Source organism: Lissotriton vulgaris, chromosome 2_1, assembly GCF_964263255.1.
Source record: "Lissotriton vulgaris chromosome 2_1, aLisVul1.2, whole genome shotgun sequence".
Classification (NCBI taxonomy): Eukaryota; Metazoa; Chordata; class Amphibia; order Caudata; family Salamandridae; genus Lissotriton; species Lissotriton vulgaris.
Genome location: NC_141687.1, coordinates 1,872,233,928 through 1,872,246,724, shown reverse-complemented (window position 1 = coordinate 1,872,246,724; position 12,797 = coordinate 1,872,233,928). Strand labels below are relative to the sequence as shown.

General features: G+C 48.4%; 2 pseudogenes; both read left to right on the top strand.

The window, feature by feature from the left end:
- The first annotated feature begins 4,111 nt into the window (after window positions 1-4,111).
- LOC147733454 (18S ribosomal RNA) lies at window positions 4,112-5,819 on the top strand (annotated as a pseudogene).
- A 2,917-nt stretch (window positions 5,820-8,736) lies between these two features.
- Window positions 8,737-9,999, top strand: LOC147733453 (28S ribosomal RNA; annotated as a pseudogene).
- The last annotated feature ends 2,798 nt before the right edge of the window (window positions 10,000-12,797 follow it).

Genomic DNA, 12,797 nt, shown 5'->3' with positions numbered 1-12,797 from the left:
CAAAGCGTTGCGTGATCAGGGGCGATATATACAAGCACAGGTTAAGTCATGCAGGGTGACTTTACCTGCGCTTGTAAATATCTCTTAGCAGACCTCCCACCGGTGCGTCACGCAACGTGATGCACCGGCGGCGCATGGGGCTTGTAAATCTGCCCCTAAGTTTTCAGGGTGGGGACTCACAGGTCCCTGAAAGCCTCCTCTGCTTGCCTGGACTAAGAAGCTCCTACCAAGCATTGGGTCAGAGCCTCAGTGGACTTTGAGTTGGAAGCCCCTGGCCCATCATGTCTAAAAGTATCTGAGACAAAACCCACCAGGTTTCAGAAGGGCTCCCCTGCTTGCCTGAGGTACGAAGCTCTGACCGGTTCTTGGGTGAGAGCTCTGGCAGGGTGGTAGTCCATGGCCCTGGGCTTCATTCCATGGCCCGCGGTATCACTTGCATCCTGGGTACAGAGACCAGCAGGCCTCCCCTGCTTGCCTGGGATAAAAAGGTCTGACCAGGCCATGGGATAGAGCCCTGGATAGCCAGGTGGTGGAATCCACTGGCTCCATTCTCCAGGCTGCCGTGTGGCAAAGTGTCCTGGATGGGGACCCCCAGAGAGGTCTCCTCTGCTTGTCTAGGTTCAGAAGCTCTGACCCAGGGACTTGGTTTCCATGCGTCATGTTGTAAAGTGCCCAGAAAAAAGACTTGCAGGCCCTGGGGGGGGGGGGGGGTGGGGTGGGGGGGGGGGCTCCCCTGCTTGCCTGGGAGCTGGGTCACAGCTTCCGTAGGCTCTGGGAGGGTTGGAAAATCACCCCAATCCTGGGCTCCAAAACCTAGGGTGGAAGGACCCAGACAGGGCTCCCTTATCCAGTCCGCCATGTCACAACGTTCCCGGGATGGAGTCCTACAGGCACCAGGAGGTCTTTCCTGCTTGTTTGGGTTCAGAAGCTCTGACCAGACCCTAGGTCGGAGCTCGGCTGACTCTGTGGTGGAAGCCCCCACTCTGGGCTCCATTATCAGGCCTGCCATGTCGCAAAGTGTCTGGGATGGGGGCTGACAGGCCCAGGGAGGTCTCCTCTGTCTGTCTGGGTTCAGAAGCTCTCCCCAGGCATGAGTAAGATCTCTGGCTTGCCGAGGGGTAGAAGCTCTTCACCCTGGGATTTTTTCCCAGCCTCCCGTCTCTCATAGTGCCCAGGGCGGGGTCCTGTAGGCCTACAAAAGACTTTCCAGCTTGCCCAGGATAATAAACTCTGACTACATCCAGGGACAGAGTCCCGGTGGCCCTGGGGTGAAAGCCCCCAGCCCTGGACTCCCTTCTCAGAATTACCATGTAGTAAAGTCCCTGGGATGGGGTACCACGGGCACCAGGAGGTCTCCCCTGCTTGTCTGGGTTCAGAAGCTCTGACCAGGAAGGTCTCCCCTGCTTGTCTGGTTGGGGACTCGCACATCCGAGAAAGCCTTCCCTCCTTGCCTGGCATAAGAAGCTCTGAACGGGTTCAGGGACAGAGCTCCCTCTGGCCCGGGGTAGGAAGTCCCCAGCTCTGGGCTCCCTTTTCCAAACCACTGTGTTGCAAAGTCCCTGGGGTGGAATCCCACAGGCACTGGGAGGTCCAAGTTCAGAAGCTCTGACCCGGGCCCATTTCAGATCTCCAGCTGGCCTGGCTCCTTTATTCCACCTGCTGTGCTGGAAAGTGGTTGGGAAGGAGTCCTTCAGGCCCGGGAAGGCTCTCCTGCTTGTCTCTGAGTTTAGAATCTCAGACTAGACACAGGGACAGAGCTCAGTAAGGCCCACCCATAGTCCTTTGCCTGATACCCAGCTCGGACTCTGAGAGCCCAGGCTCAGATTCCTTGTCCTATCTAAGGGAGAGTGGAATCTTCTTTCAAAGACATGTAGCAAACAAATGACCGTCCTTTAAGTCAAGGCATTTGGCCGTCCTGAGACCTGGACATCTGATTACGCGACATGCATTCTTATGGTTCACCCAGATAGCCAGGCTTCCTTGGAAGTCCTGATGAGGGCTCATTTGACTCTTTCAGAACAGCAAGGGCTCCAAAATGTCAGGTGCATTTTCTCAGACTGCTCCCCTCTGTCACTTCAGATTACAAGAAAGAGGGCTAGCTTTGCTCCAAATTAGTAGGTACAAGGTACTCTGACCCCCTTGTTGTCCTGTCATGCTTATCCAGGTGCTGCCAGGGCACCCTGGGGCACTGGGGCCTGAGTCTGTGGCTTCAAGACCTGCCTGATGAACCTGTCCTTCAAGCCTTGCTTCTAGGAGAGCAAACATGATGCAAACCTGACATTCCATTACAGGACGGCCTCCTCAGGATGGTTTAGCCCACACTATACTATGATCGCAATGGCTGGGCTCACCTGGGAGCCCCCAGTCAGGGCTCCAGGAGATCAGATGTGTTTGCTCTAATGCCCCTCCCCTCTCTTTGTGTGCATCAAGCAAGGCAGTAAACATTCCTCCTGATTATTAGGAGCAAGTTATGAGGGACCCCTTGTCCTCCAATCTTTCTCCCAGGTGCTGCAAGGGTCTGGGCTGGACCACCCCAGGGTCTCAGGGACCTGAGCCAGTGACAGCCTTCCAACCCTGTCCAATGAGCCTATCCATCAAGCCTTGCCTCCTGAAAAGCAGGAAGGGATGCAAAGTTGACATCCCTGTGCAGGGAAGTCTGCTTAGGGCAGTGTAGTCAGCACTGTACTCTGATTGAATGGAGTCAGAGCTCTAGCTGGCCTGGGGGTGGAAGCACCCTGCTCTAGGCTCCCTTCTCCGGCCCACCGTGTTGCTCAGTGCCCAGGATGGGGTCCCCCAGGCACCAAACTTCTCCCCTGCTTTTCTGGGTTCAGATACTTTCACCAGGTCCCAGGTCAGAGCCCCATCTGGTCCTAGGGTGGAAGCCCCCAGCACTGACCTCGCTTTTCTGGCCTGCTATATCACAAAGTGCCCGGGATGGGGTCGCACAGGCCCAGGGACATCTCCCCTGCTTGTCTGGGTTCAGAAACTCTCAAGTCAGAGTTCTGTGAGGCCCCCATAGTCCCTTGCTTGATAGCCAACTTAGGCTCTGTGAACTCAGCCTCAGAGTTGCTCGTTCCTTCAAGGATGAGCAGAATCTTTTTTCATAAGATATGGCGCTACAAGATGGCTGTCCTTCGAGTCTGGGCATATGGTTGTCCCGGAAATCTGGTTGCATGCCATGTATTCCTATGGCATGCCCAGATGGCCGGGCTGCCCTAGAAGTCCCTGTAAGAGCTCATTCGACTATTTGAACCCAGTCAGGGCACCAGGAGGTCAGATGTGTTCACTCCGACATCCCCCTTTCACTCAGTGTACATGGATTGCAAGAAAGGCAGGTAGTCTTTCTTGGGATTAATAGGGGCAAAGTATGAGATACCCACCTGCCCTCTGATCTTTCTCCCCAGGAGCCACATTTGCCTGGGATGAACTGCCCAAGGTCTCAGAAGCCGGAGTCTGTGTCTGCTATCCTGCCCTCCTGTTGGATGGGCCTTTCCTCTGAACCTGGCTACCCGAAGGGCAGGCAGGGATGCAAAGCTGGCATCCCCGTGCAGGGTGGCTTTCTCAGGGACGGATTAGCCAGCACTGTACTCTGATTGATTAGTCACACTTGTTCTGTTTAGGGATGGGCTGCTTGGCCAGCCTCAGCTGTTGTTTCAAGCAAAGAGCTTCAAGCCCGACTTGACTGTCCGACTTAAGGGTCTGCCTGTTGTAGAGGCCACTCAGCACAGTGAAGGCTAATCAGCGTGGCAGCTTGTGAAGTGGTGTGATGAGAGTAGATGTGGTCGAGCGGCGCTAGTCCCAGATTGCGCATGGTAGTCCAGACACCGCACACCTATCTGTTGTCCTTCTCCACCCAGCGCATTTCTGCACAACTATAGCCCCAGCAACCCAGGTGTGGACACAGTGGTGCTGTGTCTTGCACAGGATGCGCCTTGTCCTGCCTCTCTCTTATGTTGTCACAGAGAAAGCTGGGCCCACCGGTGCCTGTGTGACTACCCTATCTCCCCAGACTCCTACAGGCAAGCAGGGGTTCCCAAAACAAGCTCCTGTAGGGTGTGAAGTTCAGTCTTGGACACACATGCGGCTCTTCCTCCCACCCAGCAGATGCGACTACCTGGTTGATCTTGCCAGTAGCATATGTTTGAGTCACGGATTGAGTCATGCATGAGTAAGTATACATGGTTGGTACAGTGAAACTGCAAATAGCTTTTTAAATTGGTTATGGTTAATTTGGTCGCTTTATCTGTTACTTGGATAAATGTGGTAATTCTAAAACTAATATAAGAAGATGAGCACTGGCCTCCCAGATTGCACACATTAATGAGACCAAGACCAGTCCGGGCTTGCCTGGCTGCTGAGGTGACCTCTAGATAACCTTGGAATGATTGAATGTCCCCTTGACGGCGACTATATATGTACAGTGTCTGCCCTATCAACTTTTGATTGTACTTTCTGTGACTACCATGGTGACCACGGATAACACGTGCAAATTACCTACTCCCGATTTGGGGAGGTAGTGGCAAACAAACATTACAGGATTCTTTCGAGGCCTTGGAATTGGAATGAATACACTGTAAATTCCTTAGCATGGATCCTTTGGAGGTCAAGTCTTGCACCAGCAGCAGCGATTATTCCAGCTCCAATAGTGTATATTAAAGTTGCTGCAGTTAACAAGCTCATAGTTGGATCTTGGTATCGACCTGTGTCCCGTCACAAGGCGAGCTACCCCTTGTCCCAGCCCATGCATCTCAGCACCCTCTTCATGCTCTTGATGAGAGTTCTTGAGGTCCGAAGTGTTTACTTTGAAAAACATACAGTGTACAGAGCAGGGCGGCTACCTGAAAAAGGAATAATGAAATAGGACTCCGGGTCTATTTTGTTGGTTTTCAGAACTAGTGCCATAATTAAGAGGGATATCCAGGGGCATTCATGTTGTGCTGCTAGAGGTGAATTCTTTGACTGGGGCAAGTCGAACCAAAGTGCCAGTATTTGTGAAGAATGTTGTCATTAATCAAGAATGAAAGTCAAAGGTTTGAAGAAAATCAGATAATGTTGTCGTTCCAACCATAAAAGATGCTGATTAGCGATCTAGCAGCATTATTCTCATGACCCACTAAGCCAAAGTCTTGCTGTTGCAGTGGGAGTGTGGTTGCTGAAACTTAAAGGAATTCATGGACTGGCACCACCAGGAGCTTGATTTGATTCAACATGGGAAGAATCATCTGGCCTAAACACAGAGAGAACTGACAGATTAATAGCTCTTTCTTGATTCTGTGGGTGGTGATGCATTGCCGTTCTTAGTTGGTGGAGTGGCTTGTCCGGTAATTCCGATAACAAAAAAAACTCATCCATGCTAAGTAGTGACGTGACCCCAAGAGGTCGGCAGTCAACTTCGTAGAGGGACAAGTGGCATTTAGCCACACAAGAACAAGCAATAACAGGTTTGTGATGCTCATAGATGTCTGGGGCTGCACATGTGCTATGCTGAATGGATCAGTGAGTGTCTACACTATGCTGGCAGATGCTGGTAACCCGCTGAATGCTGTTCATGATGGGAATTGGAGATTTTAATTATTTCCCACAAATGAGGAATTCCCAGTAAGTGCAGGTCATAAGCTCTTGTTGATTAGGTCCCTACACTTTGTATAAACCGTCAGTCGCTACTATTGATCGAGTAGTTCAGTGAGGTGCTCGGATTGACCCAGTTGGGGTCGGCAACAGCTCAGGTAGAGCACTAAAAATATGATCAAACTTAACTATCTAGAGGAAGTCAAAATCATAACAAGGTTTCCATAGGTGACCCTGTGGGTGGTGACAGATTGCCTCCTATATGGAACCTAAGGCACAGGGTCCAGCCCTCCCCTTGTGTCTTATCCAGTGGAGAAGTCAGTGGCTGCTCAACGCTTGTGTGAGGACTGGGCAAGGAGTGGGCTTCTCCACCTGGGAAGATGCAAGTGACTCATGAGAAAATGGGGTTTTGTCATCACCCTCCGGGCTCTCTGGGAGGGGCACAGTGCAGAGACAGCTCTCCCAAGATGGACCCCCTTGCTCACTTTGCACGCACCCGGGGTAACTGAATTGCAGTGCCTCAATAGGCTAGGACATTCTTTAATGGGACCTTTCATGCCCAATCCTGGCCTGCTTTGTTTTCGAGTGACTGAGGACTATTTTGGGTGGAAGGATATCCTGGATTAGAAGGAGCTGGGGCCACAAGGGAAGACTGGCTTCTCTCTCTGTAGATGCTGTGACCTTCGAAGCCAGTGTGAATAGATTTGAGAGATGATAGAGAATCCGCATCCGGCTGCTCGAGCTTCCATTTGTGGACTGGCAGCTGGTGAGTCTCTTTGACGGTGTGAGGGAATCTAGCACTATTCCCCTTGGTGCGTTCCCCTTTGGTGCTTCCCACTAGAACAAGGGAAGACCCCAGTTTGCCATCATGGCTTGGGGCTGCCACTTAAGCCAGGGACTCTTGATGTGCAGGGGTCGAGCACTGGCTCTCACCGGCCCCAAAAGGTGGCAGATGGCTGATGTACAGGTAGGACAACACTCCCTCGTTGCCAAGTACCTGGTGGCCTTGTCTTGTGTGGCCAGACTGGAGTTTCAAAACTCGTGTGGTCCTGTCCAGGTGGGCCAGTAGCAGAGCTGTCTTCCTTCACTGCCGCTTCACACTGCCCATCTTCCGTGGCGGCGGGTGGGGCCCCCAGGCCGAGCACCTGCCAACACTCTTTAAATCATCGAGGTTGACTTCAAGAGGGGAAGCCTGAAGGGAAGGACAGACTATTTAACCATGCAGGTGGAGGATGGTCAGTGCTGACATAATCCTATCTCTCCTGCATCCCCAGATTGGGGTAATGTTGCAAAAGTTGCCTATGACTCTTGAGAGTGAATGGATCACTGACAGAATATCAAACACAAAATATTGAGGCAAAAATACAGAATACAAAAATATTGACTGCCTATACTTAAAAAGGTAAGTACAAAAATATCGGAAAAAAAATATTGTTTACAATAATATAGTTGTATTAAATATCGATTTATAAATATATATATAAATTAAAATATTAAAACTAACATATATTCAATACTAACATTAATTTATAAAAAATAAAATATATATAAAATTTATATTTTAACACATATAACAAATAAACGTACTTTTAAAAATGTAAACATATATACATTTTTATACTAAAAACATATGAAAATAAGTACTGCCATCTAACACAACAGTAAAACAAAAATCACACAAAAATAAAATGTACTACTCTAACTACAATAAATATAAAATTACATAAAATATAACATTGCAAAATACTACACTTTACTATTCTCACTTCAATTAACACAGCAATAAAAATGATAGTTTATAAATAAAAATAATAAATATTCCCACTTCACTCAGTGCAACAGCAGGGAAAGTGTTGGAATGGGGAGGGGTAAAATGTACTATTCCCACTCCAGTCAGTGCAACAGTAGGGAAAGTGTTCGATTTAAAATGTTTTATTCCCACTATATTACAAACAAACATTTGTACAAAAACTGATATCAAAAACAATCACTTTTGTTTTTAAATAAATATTTAAAATGTAATATATATTAAATTTGAACAATTAATGAAAATTTAAACATTTGATGAAAATTAAAACATTTAAAAATATTACAAACAATATTAAACATTAAATGCAATGTTATTTTACATATACAGAAAATTCTCTTAAAACTATCTATTAATCAATGTAATTCATAAAATACGTTCAGTTATAATTTCCTCTCACCATATACCCCTATAAACACCACAACCCACACCTAAAATTTAAAAAACTTACCAACACAATCAACTTAATTCATTATCAATTAAATAATTCATATTAATTAACAAACAATTCATTACAATTAAATAATTTCCAACCTTGTACACCTATAAATCCCACAACCACCTCATAAAAACGTACGATTTACATATATAATGATCAATTAAATAATTAACATTAATTAACAATTAATTAATTACAATGAAATTAAATTACTTATTCTTGACAACGATATTCTTGCACTTGATATTTCCATTCCACAATATTTTTCACTCTATATTAATGCCAGTCAATATTTTTTCCCCAATATTCTGTCTCACTACTGCAGTGAATCACTCGGTTTGCAGGAAGAAAAGAGCTAGCTGCAAACTTAGTGTGAAGTGCAGGACACATAGATCTCCAACACTTCTAATGCCCTTGATGTCCAGGGCTTGTATGAACATCAGGCACCCTGGGGCTCTCCCAGGGTGCCTGATGGGTTCAGCCTCCACGGTCAGACTCCTGATCCCTGTCTTGGAGCTCCCTCCCCGGGTCCCACCACAGAGGTATATTGCTAGCACACCTGGCCTTCCACACTATGGTGGGGCAGGGTGCATTGCCTTTGTGGCAGTGCACCGCAACTGGCTGAAGGTTGGCTGGGAAGGCTTTGGGATGGCAAGTGACTCTCAGCCCCAGCAGCAGCTTCACTCTGTCTGTGGTGCCATGAGGGAGACAGATCGTATCCCCCCCCCCGGCAACTGCGACAGTCACTCTTGTGGTACGCCAGCGTGGGTAAAGGGTACAGAATCCCTAACTCGTGGCAGGACTATTGACTAGTGCAGACTGTGCTCAATGTAGCCTGACTGTGTTGCATCACTGCGTGGGGAGGCCCATGCCAGGGGTCTGCCGTGATGTCGATTAACCCCCGACACATCTTGAAACACAGACCAAGAAGTCTAACGTCTGCACAAGTCAGAGGGCTGGTAGAAACCCTGTAATGTAATGAAGGTGAGGGCCAGTGTGGGACAGCTGAGGTTGGATTCCACCATGGTCTTGCAGCAGGCACACCACTAGCCCAAATCACCTGCTCTGTTGGGGAAGTGGAGCATGAGTGTGTGTGCTAGGACCCGTGCATGAGTAGGGCACATCCAGAGGACACATTGGTGGATGTCTATAGCTGTCCTGACATGTAAACCAGTCATCCGACCTAGTTATAGGGGCAAAAGACTAATCAAATAATCTAGAAGCTAGATCCTTCTGTAGTTTCCTTCGGGAAAGCTGGCACTCGGAAACCCTAGTTTTATGTGGTAAAGTGAATGACAGAGGTCTTCGGGCCGGATCAACCATAACCTATTCCCAAACCTTTAATTGGTAAGTAGCCTGGCTTGCTGGCTTGGAGCCGGGCATTTAACTTGAGTGCCTAGTGGGCCACATTTTGGTGAACAGAACTGGTGCTGCAGGAGGAAACAAACACCGGATTAAGGCATCCAATGCTGATGCTCAGCAGAGCCCAAAAATGGTTTTGGCTGGTATAGACAGCAGGACAGTGGCCATGGAAGTTGGAACCCACTGAAGAGTGTGTAACAACTCACCTGCCGAATCAACTAGCCCTGAAATGGATGTCGTTGGAGTGTCAGGCCCATACCCGGCCATCGGCAGTGCTGAGAACCACAAAGGCTAACCTGTGACGAGTAGGTGGGCAGCTGTAGGGCGCATAGAAGCCCAGGGCAAGACCCCAGGTGGAACTACCACAGATGCAGGTCTTGGTGACAATAGCAAATATTCAAATGAGAACTATGAAGGCTGAAGTGTAGAATGGTTCCATGTGAACAGCAGTTGAGCATGGGTCAGTTAAACCTGAGACTATTTGAAAAGGACAGGAGGTGGTCTCCATTGCCCTCGGCCAATAAAAATGGAGTTGCATTCAGTTCCCCATCCCAGAGTGGCTGTGATTGCCATCCTCACAGCATCCAGTGTTGTAACGCTAATGATCCTGGAGAAGCCAATGGGAGCCCCAGGGAGTGTTCTGTTTTCTTTGTTGAAGGGCAGAGAGCCCTTGAATGGGTTTCCCCCGAGAGAAGGACCGGTGCCTTGGAAAGCGCTGTGGTTTCATCAGCATCTCGTCCCTGAAAATACAGAGAAGATGTAAATCTCACACCGGGCGGTACCCATATCCACAGCAGGTCTCCAAGGTGAACAGCCTTTAACATGTTGGAACAATGTAGGTAAGGGAAGTCAACAAGTCAGATCCATAACTTCAGGATAAGGATTGGCTCTAAGGGCTGGTTTAGTCTAGATGGGTGGGGAAGGAAGTGGGGCTGGGCACACACTATTTGAGGCATCACCCTCTGGTGCAACAGTGACTCTGGACGCGAGCCAGGCCCAGCCCATGGATTGCGCCAGTTGCTTCTCCCTGTGCATTTCCAGTGGCGCGGTACAGTGTTCTTCCTTGGCTGGTGCCTAGCAGCTGACTTAGAACTGATGCAGACCAGGGTAATCTGACTGTTTAATTAAAACAAAGCATTATGAAGGCCCAAGACAGTCAGCAGAATGTCCAGATGGCTGGAACAGGCACCAGCGGAGTAGCCTGGTGGCGAGAAGCCAGTTGGAGGCTCTAGGAATGAGCCTCCTGAGCGCCAGCTTCCTCATCGGCTGCCACCTGGGCACTCTGAACACCAGATCGGCCAAATCCATCTGGCCGTCGGGCTGGTCAACATAACGATCAGTCAGTGGCTGGCAGACTGGATGACTGGTCGGTGCTGGCTGATCAGATTATTGGTGGGCCGGCTGACGCAGTTAAATCTGACTTGTGTCTCCCCCCAGGTTCTGTAAATCCCACTTTGGGGGGGCTTAATAGTCAAGAAAAAGTGGCACAGTGGCTGCAGACTGGAGCTGACTCCCGTAATCCCCCTTGAGAGGGGAAGCCATGGCTTTCACTGGGAGTCCAATGCCAGTGACCAGGGCTCCAGGCACTGGGCAGGGCCACTTTCCCTACCCTGGTCAGAGGGTGGTGTTGGACTGGGGAGGGAGGAGTCTAGGGCTCCTAAAGGCTGAACAGCTCCTGTAATCTGTTGTGAGAGGCAGGCAAAACCATGGCTTTTGCCAGGGAGGCCCGGTACCCTCATTCCAGGACTTAAGAACTGGGCAGGGCCACTTTCCTTACTCAGGGCAGGGTTCCACCGGGACATGATGTAGTCTGGGGATCCTGTGAGCTGAACAGCTCCTGCAACCCCCCATGGGAGGCCCATTGCCTGAAGGCTGGTGCCTCATAGCCTGGCAAGGCTGTGTGGTGCCCCATAGCAAGGGCTTGCCAGGTTTGAAAACGTTTACCAGTAGGCTTTGTGTTGCAAAAATATTATCAGTGTTGTTGCTTTCTCAAGGTTGATCCAGCCAATGGATGAGTATAGATGTGCCAACTCAGTGAAACAAGTCACCAGCCCAGCCTTTCTAATTTGAATTATGCCCATGACTAATCATAACAGCATCCTCTCCCCCAGGCATCACTCATAATACCCATTCTGCAATAATGAGCATCTGATGTTCAAATCTGGACTCCTATGTTGCAAACCCATTGCATGTAATGGACACCAAAAACTTGCCAAGCGCGGATTTCTCCAAATACTAACACCTGCCCAAACCAGTTCTTAGTCATGTTATCCAATGGGAGGTGGATAACATGGCTAAGAGCATTTTGTCACTAATGCGTGAATATCACTGTATTCTCAGCGATATTCATGCATTTCGCCGCTATCGCTGGATATTTTAGCACAATGGAGAAAAACGTTGCTAATAGCATGTTTTCTCTGCTAACAAATCCAGCGATAGACAGCAATAAAAAAATAGCCGCTAAGCCTATTTAGCTATAAATATCGCTACTTTTTGGTAATATGCCCCCCTATTTCTTCCTGCATTCTGTAAATGAATAATGGAAAAGAAAGTTCTGTTGACAAGAAATGAGTTACATCTCAAGAATTATTTCCAGTACTCCTAAAATCCACACCTTTGGTTCCTCAAACAGTAGTGCCCCATACAGCGCATCTTTCTCCTAATCTTCGATTGGTAATGTACTTTCCACATAGGCACTCTTTTCAACTTTTGTATCATTTGCAAGTTAAATTAGTCTGCGCATTTCAAGTTCCTGCTACATTATTCACATTTCCTACCCGGCCCAAGCTGTGTTCTTTGTAAGAATGTCTGTGGCTGTGACTAGGTATACTGGTGCACTCTAAGGCCAACATTTACGTTGCTTTAAAAGTAAACATATTTAAATATATAAAGAAAAATGTGTTTTAAAAAGCACAATTTTGCCATGTTTTCCAAATTTCCTTGGGATAGACCCGCCTCACACGCAAACCTTCCTCATAATGGTCATGCTTGCGGCCTGCGCTTGCACGTAACACACCATAAGAGGGCTGGTCTGCAGGGCCAGACTGGATGCCCAAACCAGCCCTGGCACATTTTATCAGCCTGTAGCTATTTCTGCCCAACTGCAAAATGATATACAATTATCAGTGCCCTGTTTAGGTGTTCAGAAGATGCAATGATGAAAGGACCATGGCAGCAGAAAACATCTCTAATTTAACAGGAATCAAATTTTCTTTTCAAGACCAGCTGCCTTTCAGGCCTTCAATCTGTGACATTCTTTCAAGCCCTGGGCAAGTCTTTATGACAGGATTAGTGGAGAGATGGATTGGAGACAGCGAGCCAGGACCAAGGGAAAACAACTGTACTTGTGGCTGAGATTGACCAGGACCGTGAGTCAGTCCAGAATGGTATGTGATGTTTGCCACAACAGGAACCAAGGGCCACTTTATGATGATGGTCGAACCTATATCCGACCTCCATTCATTTGGAAATGGGACCACCCGACTACAAGTCGGCGGTCCCACCAGCCCAATTGGGATGCGATCACCACCACGGCGGTCATAATGTCTATCTTTTGTATTGTTGCAATACAAAATATGGACATCCTACATATCCCTGCACTACATGGCAGGCAGCATGCGG